This window comes from Pyxicephalus adspersus, chromosome 9 (assembly GCF_032062135.1).
Source record: "Pyxicephalus adspersus chromosome 9, UCB_Pads_2.0, whole genome shotgun sequence".
NCBI classification, from domain to species: Eukaryota; Metazoa; Chordata; class Amphibia; order Anura; family Pyxicephalidae; genus Pyxicephalus; species Pyxicephalus adspersus.
Genome location: NC_092866.1, coordinates 52,228,273 through 52,239,074, shown reverse-complemented (window position 1 = coordinate 52,239,074; position 10,802 = coordinate 52,228,273). Strand labels below are relative to the sequence as shown.

Below are 10,802 nucleotides of genomic sequence, written 5' to 3'. Positions count from 1 at the left end.
AACCGACAGTTCATCTGGCTTTAACTTGGGAGAGTTTGGTAAAAGTTTATTTATTTGTTGAGTAGCTGTAGTGCAGAGGTGGCACTGATCTAATTCCATCTTCAGCTCTGAACTCTTCATCTACAAAATATTTCCTCCAGGTATGTGTCACAGGGTCAACAAGACAGGCGCACAACTAGCCTTCCATGGTAAACAAATATGGACCACTTTGCCAGTTGTGTGATGCTGAGGATGAGAGGGCACACACAGCTCTGTATATAATCATTTACAGAGATCCAGGAGCCTTTTTCTGTTTTTAGCCAGATTGGCCCTGATTTATTAAAGCTCTCCAAGACTGGAGAGGATACCATTTCATCAGTGAAGCTGGGTGATCCAGCATACCTGGAATGGATCCCTTCAAAGTAATTTGCTATTTGTTAGCAAATTATTGCAATCCTGGACCAGATCCAATCCAGGTTTGCTGGATCACCCAGCTTCACTGATGTATGTGTCTCCTCTCCAGCCTTAAAGGGCTTTAATACATCAGGCCCATTCTGTGTGCGGATAAAAGTTAATCCTGTATTGCAGAGTTCCTCTTTAACTTTTAAACACTTTCCACAATTCAATTCTGAACAGATGGTCAGATTTCTGTATTTAGCTCTGTGGGTGCTGTAAGCACAGATTTGATGTTCACACCTTAACATTTGTATGAAGTCATAAATAAAAGAGATCTTCCATGAATCAGAGAATGCTACACACAGATCTCATATTTACTTAAGAAAGGTGAATATGGAAATGTGACCTGAGCTGTGTTTTTAAAGCGGAACTGATATAGGGTTGTGGGTGTCTCTTTCTAAAGTATTTAATCGTTGCCAAACCCTAAAACTTGAAAATAAATAAAGAGGAAGACAGTAGGGGTTTTGGTGGCAAAAAAATGTGAACAACAAATTTATATCACATATAGCAAAAATACAAAACAATGTTGCATACAATTAAAACGTTAACAAAAACAATTATCCTAAGTCCACAAAGTGGAGTATTCCAGGATATCTGGACATATGAATTATCTGATGATAATGTTTAGTTGCAAAGTCTATAGAGTATCATTATCCAAAGGGAAATAAGCCTGATGCGTTTCGTCCGCTTGGGCTTCCTCGGGGGAATATGAGACATAAATGAAGACTAGTGGAGACATATTAAAAACAATAGTACTTAGTAAATACTAAATACCTATTAGCATCCAAGCGTAAGGTAAGTACATTGGTGTCAATACGATAAAGTAATGCAAACATCATTTAAGTTTATTGAGTGTACATTCTAATAGAAGTAAATGTATACAAAATATAAAATAAATATGTAAACCATAATTATCCAAGCTTGGTCACCAACAGTAGAAGTATCAGTGCCTTATGTGGGAATTCATGCAGAGGTATCTAGAGCTGTATACAGGGATGTAGACCCAGCCTCTATGTACAGCCTACGTGTACCTAAGGTCATCAGACCTGGCTTCCCATTCATGAATCACATAGGCCAGCTTGGTTCGTGGAAACATTTTGTTGCATGAAACCCGTGTGGTGCAATAAATGTTAAGGACCATAGGTCTAAGGCTACGTACATATGTTAGACATTTGTCATTGGAAAGGATTATTTATGATCCTTTCTAATGACAAAAGACTGAATGATGCATGAATGAGCACTGTACATACAGCTCTGTTCCTCTCTATGGAGAGGGGAGGGGGAAAACGAGCATGCAAGAATCATCTAATGTGTGTACGTAGCCTAAGACTGTGTGTATCATAAAATTTTAGGTACTGTTTTCACATTTTTATTGTTTTTTTGTATTTCAGTGCTGTAGATCTTCTCCAGAATAATTCAGTTTCTGTTTGGTATGCATTCACTCCAGGATCAGTTCAACATCATTGCTGTGGACTAGCTTGACTATGGTCATCATTATTGAGGGACAGAGAGATGAGCTGATCATTTTTCTGCTTCTCCATTTGCTGTCTAGTCACAGGCCTGAGGGGGGACAAAACTTGTAGGTGTTATATATCTGCAGGCAAAGTAAAATCAGGTCTCTTGCGCTGTGAGATAGACTGGGTGGGAAGGAGCTGTAGACAGGTGCTGATCTCTGTATTGGGACCCAACTTTTCACTAACCACCCAAAAACAGCTGGGTGGTTATTAAAAAGTGCTGGGTGGTGCACCCAGTTAAAAGGGACTGGGGAGAACACTGCAGTGTTACAGTACATGCTCTTATGTCTGGAATCAACTTAATGCTTGTCATATACATACACATACCATTTTTAATTAGTAATGTTTTAAAACTTTTAAACAAAGCAAGGCAACCATCAACCTTTTGCATATTGACGGCCATATACACAAAATACAATTTAAATACCTGTTTAGGGTAGATTGTATTAACATGTGAACAAACACTAACTTTTTTATTCAGTCTCCTGAGATCTGGTAAACATAACATTGGCAGTGTTTTATTATATTTGATTGATAAGTGCATACCAAATACCCGCTACCATCTTGCCAAAAGTTCAGCAAGCTGTTAACCTTTGTGTTGATTCTCTGCTGTTATAAAAAGCATGGTTCTCTCTGTGGACTACAGAATACGTCTTCTATTTGTTATTGAAAAAAGGCTGAAAAAGTGTTCTGTAGACCTAAAACACTTCTAAGTTTTACAGTGACAACAATGGTCCTTCTACTAAAAGGAATTCAACTAGGTTAAAAAGAAGAAAGAAATAAAAACCAACACAGCCACCACATCTAAGGACTATTAAGAGTCAATAAATACAATTATGATTTATTCACTTAATGTTTTTTAAGATTAAAACAGTAAAAATATAGGAACATTTTTCTGTGTGTAGCCAGCTTATTAAATTCTTGGCTCTGAGTGAAAAGAAATTTAAAAAATTACCCATAAAATTGCTCTGAATTCCTGAACATAATTACCCTTCCATTTCTATTGTGGGGATCACCTGTTAGTCACCCATAGCACTCATTTCCCCCTCCCCACATCTCCTGTATAAATACTCCAATTTTTGTAGTGTACGGCAGGTGTCCCCTACAATGGACCTGCCTGCCCTTCTCTTTACTGGCGCGCTGATAGCCATGTGTGCAGGAAATCCACAACAGGTATGATCTATTCTGCTGCGGTGTATCATCGGGAGCCTTAGGTCATCAAAACAATATTAGCAGATTTATACTGGCAATGGACAACAAAATGGAACATATTGTCATTGAACAACAAACTTTTGATTGCTGGTGGCAACTCATCCATTATTGTTTCATTGGGCCTGATTTATTAAAGCTCCCCAAGGCTGGAGAGGATATGCTTTCATCAGTGAAGCTGGGTTATCCAGCAAGCCTGGAACGGATTTCTTCAAAATCATTTGCTATTTGTTATGTTTGCTATACAAATGTGTTGAATCCTGGACCAAATCTATTCCAGGTTTTCTGAGTCTCCCAGCTTCACTGATGAAAGTGTATCCTCTCCAGCCATGGAGAGCTTTAATAAACAGGTCCGTTGTTGTTGTTCCTTTTGTTATTAAGGAGTAACAGACCAGCAGCGTTATTATTGAAGTGTATGTAAAGCCAAAATGTTTTTTTAGAGCCTGGAACAGTGAAAGCATCAGTCAGGTATTTATTTTTCATGTATTCTTAATGGAAAGATTAACTCTCTCTGTTTGTCTTCATAACGATTGTCAGTAACTGAGGGGAAATCCATCACCAGAGCAGGAGGTGGGGGGAATATTCAATGTATACTCAATCGGGCACCTATTTGACTTCTGACTTTGGAGTCATTTCTTCCTACTTCTGATTGTGACTTTGGGACAGGAAAGAAAAGAATGTCTCCCCAGAATAGACAGAAATGACAGAAATAAAATACATTTTTTAACTATTCACATTATTTTTAAACTTGCCATGTACAGATAACATACTTCATAATGTAAATCACTTTATATTGCAGGATCATCAGGAGGCAGTTAATGCATCAGGTTGGTGATATATTGTTAACATTTTTTACATTGGTGAATATTCTTTGTTTACTTACTTTATTATTATTCTTTATTATTTATTTGTATTTATTTTTAGGTGTTAATTTTGTACTTCTTTGTTGCAGCTCCCCCAAAGCCCAGCAATGATGTTTTTAGTGACATTTTAACATCTAACCAAGGTATGGGATATGCCATGGCATTTTTAATCATGTATATAAAATTTGATCAGTGAAGCTGGGTAATCCAGGAAGGCTGAGATGGATTTCTTCAGTTATTTGCAAGCAAATATTTTTAATCCTGGACCAGATCTATTCCAGGTTGCTGGATCACCCAGCTTCACTGATGAAAGTGTATCCTCTGCAGCCTTGAAATGCTTTATTAAATCGGGCCCATAGTGTCACCAGTGTTTTAAAGAATGTATTTTCAACATGTTACACACCTAATGAGAGTACAAGGCACATGCTAGTTCCAGAACAGTATAGTCACATATTAGATCCATGGTGTAAATGCCATTTCTGTGTACTATAACTTCATATAATGCCACTATAGGAAGTAACACTGGATTGCCAGTGAGGGAGAGACAAATTAAATTAATATTTTCAGTCCATGCTGTGTTCTACTAAGTGAACTTGTTGTTGGTGATTTCTTACCAGTGACAGGCATGCCAGTTTGCCCTTAGTAAGTCACTGATCAGAACATCAAATGTGCCTATTAAGTGACTTGACACAGCATGTACACACGTTGTTTCCGGTAGGTAAATCACTTAATGGGTAGGAAAAAAACACAATTAAGTATGCACGGTGGCCCAGTGGTTAGCACTCTGGCCTTTGCAGTGCTAGGACCTAGGTTCAAATTTCAGCAAGGACACTATCTGCTTGGAGTTTGCAAGTTCTCCGTGCGTTTGCGTGGGTTTCCCCCCACATTACAAAAACTTGCAGATAGGTTCATTGACTTCCCCCCCAAAATTGACTTTGGACTGTATTAAACACATATGAGTGAGATAGGGACATTGGATTGTGAGCCCCTTTGTGGGACAACTAGTGGAATGACTATGGACTTTGTACAGCGCTGTGTAATATGTAGGTGCTATATAAATACTGTACAATAATATTAATGCACCTAAAGGTCAAGAATGTTAGCTCAATTCCTTTTAAAGTGCACATGTGATTTTGAAGCTTTGTCATACCTTTACTTTTCAATGAGGGTCCCCATCAGCTAGTAGAGCGTTGTCAACCTGAATTGTGGGATAGTAATAGTATACTTGAGAACTACTTCCTGATTTTGCACAGGTTTCACATTTCTGTGGTTTAGTAGATTCAGACACAATTAAAGTACATAGATAAACCCTTTGGCATCTCTTTTTAAGCACTTGGAAACTTCATTTTACTGACAAGTTCTTTTTAGGAAACACTCATCAAACAGAATTATAACAAACCTGTTGCAAGCTCAAGTAAAACCTAAAACGTATCCCCCTGCCCTCCTTATCCAACCCTATCCCATACTAACTAATTGCTGGAATTAAAAATAAATCTAAATTCTTTTTTTACTCATTTAAAGTCACAGCCATGTGATGCTATGTCTTGTCCTTTCTTTTTTGGTTTCCATGTCACTTCCTATGTGACACTGATCATTGGCTATTGGCAGACCTATTTGCTGTTCAGTGGTGGGGTTCTCTCAGGATCCAGAAGATGTGATTTCAGCAGTGGCTTCCCCATTGGGAATTGTAGGAGACTGTCCTGCACATTTGCAGTGGATTTATAGACTGGGTATTTTTTGCTTTGCAAGTAAAGAAAAAAACATGCAGAATAGATAAGAGAAGGGTCAACCACAGAATGTGAGAGAGGTTAACACTTGCCAGAAATGCTGAATATTTTAGTTCCTAGTTCCTTGTAAATTCTGTATATGGAAATCATTTCTACTGATTGCAAAAATTAAATATTATGCAAGTTAAGAATAATAGAACTCAAAACTATTATTTCTGCAAATTGGCTTTCATCCCAATTGCATCAGCGCAATGAAGGTGGAACTATAGCACAGCCAGTCTGCTGATTGATTTGCTTATTATGAAGACTTTATTGTGGTTGTGGGAAACTATCAGTTGGCTTTTCAATGAATACGGCTGTTCAGAATGAACAATATCAGGTCACAATGATCACAATGGGAATCTTCAAGATATACGAAGCAAGCAAATGTTTCAATAGGCTGAACTAAATCAAGTGGCACATAAACCACACTAACCTAAGGCTACGTACACACGCCGCTGGAAACGATCTTTTAGGATTGAAAGACAAACGACAAACGACAAACGATTGAAAGATGAATTATTAAGCACTGTACATATAGCGTTGTTCTGTTCTATAGAGAGGGGAGGGAGGAGAACAAGCGAGCAGCACCCCTCTGTGCTCTCCTCCCTTCACTTTCATTTAGGTTGTTCATGGATCTGCCAGGACACATCTATGAACGACGTCAGACGGCATCTGTACACATGTCAGATTCTTATCCTAGACAAGCGTGACAGCTCGTATAGGCCAAGAATCATCTGATGTATGTATGTAGCCTAAAATATCAGCTTTGTTTGGAGTTGGATTTAGCAGTTAAAATTCATAACGGTGGATCAGTGGTGTAAACTTATACATTATAAACTTCAAATTAAATTCATTTTCAACAGCAGATTGCATAGTGTACAATATTTTCTTCTATTTTTATAGGCAGTTCACGATTCATGTTGCAAGGAGATATTGCTGTGAAGAGGAACAGGAATGCTGTCATCTGTAGAGGAAAATCATGTCTCTGGCCAAAATCCAAAGACGGTCTGGTCATCGTTCCATACACGCTGTCCGACAACTACAGTACGTGTTACTCTTTAGATCCTTGTAATTTGATTGTGGACAATTCTAATCACAGAGCACCTATGTTTTACATATGGATTTGTGAACGGTATATATATTTATTTAAAACAATCAGAGAGGACAGGAATAATGGATCATGTACTCGCGGCCCACTGAAAACACCGCCGCGGACCGGTAGTGGGCCGCGGCCCGGTGGTTGGGGACCGCTGGGTTAGAGGATGGATAAAAACCTTTTATGAAAAGGTGGGCTGTGGCATGGCAGGTGTTGGTACATGAATCTGGACTCTGCCTCACTGTAAATCCTAACCTAGAATGATCACAGAATGACCACCATAATGAATCTGTGAACTTATGTTCTGCATTCTTCATTTTTCCTACTCCTCTCCTTGGGTTTCCAATGGTTGAGAAGGCAAAATCCCTGTCCCCAAGATAACAACCTCAATACCAAAGTCTAAGATAAAGTGGAGCTCAACAGCTGCTGTCACCAGTAGTTTTTTATGAGTTCATATGGATTATTCTGTGATCAGATGTCTCATTGTCAATATCCTAGCTCAAGAACAAAAAAAAAACAAGAAGCTACTTGTTGGTATGCTAAGGGTCTTCAAACATTTGCTGATGGAAGGGCAAATGTTTTGTTGCGAGGTGGCCCTCCAATGTTTAGCTGAGTGTCCCACTATTTTGTTATGCCTCTGCTTAGGCCTAGTACAAATGAGAAAAACCACAGCCAATTTTTCACAAAACTGACTGGTATAATTGATTTTCCATTGTCAGTCAGAAGCCAATTCATTAAATAAAATCTAAAAACATGCCACAAATGTGCAGAGTATTCTGCCTTTCTAATTGTGGGGATAAGGTGAGCCACCACATATATGGGTTATCATCATCTAATTTTTCCGGTCATTCAACCCTATGACTTGATAATATATCTAATCTGCCCACTTATTAATTATTACCGGTAATAATATTATTATTATTATTATTATTATTATTAATAATAAACAGGATTTATATAGCGCCAAAATATTACGCAGCGCTGTACATTAAATAGGGGTTGCAAATGACAGACTAAAACAGACAGTGATACAGGAGGAGAGGACCCTGCCCCGAAGAGCTTACAATCTTACTTTTGGAATTGGCTATCGGACAAATAAAGAACAAATAGGAAGTCTATTTCCGCAACAAAAACACAAACAGCCAAAAAAAAAGAAAAATAATCCCCCCAGAAGCTACTGCAGCCCCTGCTCTTCTTGATAGGAGGGATACTGCCATTATCCCAATCAATAGGCAGACAGCCAGTGAATAGAGCCCTGGTTAGCTAATAAAGTGTAAATGCTGCTTCTCTGGGCAAAAGCCATTAGGTTCCCAGGTATGCATATCAGTACTTTGAGACCTGGGTAGCAAAATATTGCTTCCTTAGGTACGTGTGTACGTGTCATCTTGGGTTCACAGGATTAGGGTAAATGACATTTGGTGTAATGTAACCTGAAAGTGGGCAATGACCAGGAACATAGTTGGGCACTGAGGACAGCTCAAGAGCATGGGGAGAGTAGTGCAAAAGCAAGTTTTCCAAAAGCCTAAAAAGTGGGTGAGGAAGGACTATAGAACTAAAAACAATTAGAGTTCTGCACATCCATTTTAATGAATTAATGATGGACGTTCTGCAATAAATCACATTCAAACACTGCCATTTGTAGCCATGCTAATGAAAGTGAACCCTGTGATCTCATAAGCATCACAAAAAGCAGCAAATGATGTTATAAATATAGCTCAAGTCATTTAGTACAGAACATGTCAGGATTTCTTGTCTGTACTGACATTGATTAATTACACTCTTAGGGGTTACTGTTAATGTGATGCAATCAGGACATTATGATTACTGTTATTAGTAGTAGTGGCATTGTTGCCGTTTCATTTAACTAATTTATGACCGAAGTGCAATTAGAAATTGAGAAATAATGGACCGGTAGAAAATTACATAAAGTCAAAATAATCAAATGGGCAGCAATCAAAATAATCTGCTTACTTCTGCAGATGAGAGTTCGTGTCAATTCCCATCAGGCAATCACAAAATGTTTTTGAGTCCACCTACTATCCTTTGCACATACTCCTGATGAAGTGGATATTTTGGACCCCAAAAAATACAATAAATTGACAGATCCTGCCTTAAAGCTTTCCACAATGAATAAAAACTTTTAGGCTCCACTCTGTTAATATTATTAATATTATTAATATTAATAATAATAATAATAATAATATATTTATAAACAGGATTTATATAGCACCAACATATTATGCAGCATTGTACATTAAAAAGGGGTTGCACATGACAGACAGATACAGACAGTGACACAGGAGGAGGAGAGGACCCTGGCCCGAGTAGGTTACAATCTAAGAGGTGGGGAAGTATCACACAATAGGAGGGGGAATATGGATTGGTGAGTACCGTAAGTAGTAAGAGTTTTAAGAGTCAGAAGAAGATGGGTAGGTGAGTTTGAAAAGATGGGTTTTAAGGGCTCTTTTAAAGGGGCAGAAAGTAGAAGCAAGCTGTGTAGAATAAGGAAGACCATTCCAGAGAGTTGGGGCAGCTCTACAGAAGTCTTGTAACCGTGTGTGTGATTATGAGTTTATGAGGTTATGAGTGAGGAAATCATTAGTAGGTCATTGGAGGAGCGAAGAGGGGCTAGGGGAGTGTTTTTCTATCAGGTCAGAAAGGTAAGTGGGACAAGAACTGTGGAGGGATTTGAAGGCAAAGCACAGGAGTTTGAATTTGACTCTCAGGTGAAATGGAAGCCAATAAAGAGAACTACAAAGAAAGGAAGCAGAAGAGGAATGGTGGGAAGGATGGATGAGTCTGGCTGCAGCATTCATAATAGATTGTAGAGGAGAGAGTCGGGTTAGTGGAATACCAGAGAAGAGGATTTCAGTGTGACACTCCTATTCCTAGTTCTTTTTTTTTCTTTTTTATGTCAGTGCCCTGGCTGAGGAGATTCATCCTCAAAATTTATTCCGAAAAATAATCTCACTGATACTCATACGGCTCTATTTATAAAAAAAGAGAATCTGATTTTCCCTCAAACTTTCCCTGGTGGGAATCAACTACTGTCACCGAAACATGTGGACCTGAAAGATTCCTACCAGGGAAAGTTTGAGGGAAAGTCAGATTCCCTGTTTTATAAATAGAACTCATAGCCCCAGATTCATCATTGAAATCCGCGATCGCTGGAAGCGCGAAAATACGCGCGACCAGCGATCGCGGATTACCGCGGTCCGGGACTCGAGTGCGCGCAATCTGAAATGTTCTAATCTTGCCAGTGTGCTTAAAATGTTGTCTTTATACTTTGTAATTATATATGTGTATGGGAAGATACTGTTTTCCGTATGTTCAGTGCATGTGCTTGGTATTACTCTACAACATTTATGGCTAACTCCTCCTCATACCATGCAAGTGAAATATCTGCGTCTCTTATAAGACAGGATCTCTTTAGAATTGTATGCTGTTTAAGTCTTTATTTATTACTATACTTTTTTTTTTTACAGCTTTGAAGGAAAAAGAGATCATCCAGGCTGCCATGGAAGAGGTGACAGTTGTGACTTGCATACGGTTTGTCCATCAACGCAAAGAGCAAAACTACTTAAGAATCCAACCTCTCGATGGGTGAGTTGGTTGGTCATCATGATTACAGTTACACATATTGGTTCAGCAGTAAACATTTATACATTTTTTTTTTTAGAAAATTATTATCTTTGAATAATTGCAGTGACCAGAGATCAGCAACTCAAATATAGTGCAGCTGTTCTTTTCTTCATGCATAGCTTACAATTGCATTCTAGTATTTTGGTGTAGGCAGTGGTAGGAAGTTAAAAACTTATTGGCCCTGATTTCTTAAAGCTCACCAAGACTGGGGAGGGTACACATTCATCAATGAAGCTGGGTGATCCAGCAAACCTGGAATGGATCCATTCCAGAA

General features: G+C 38.5%; 1 pseudogene; it reads left to right on the top strand.

The window, feature by feature from the left end:
- The window catches only part of LOC140337746 (hatching enzyme 1.2-like), a 31,369-nt pseudogene continuing 20,567 nt past the window's right edge, over positions 1-10,802 (top strand).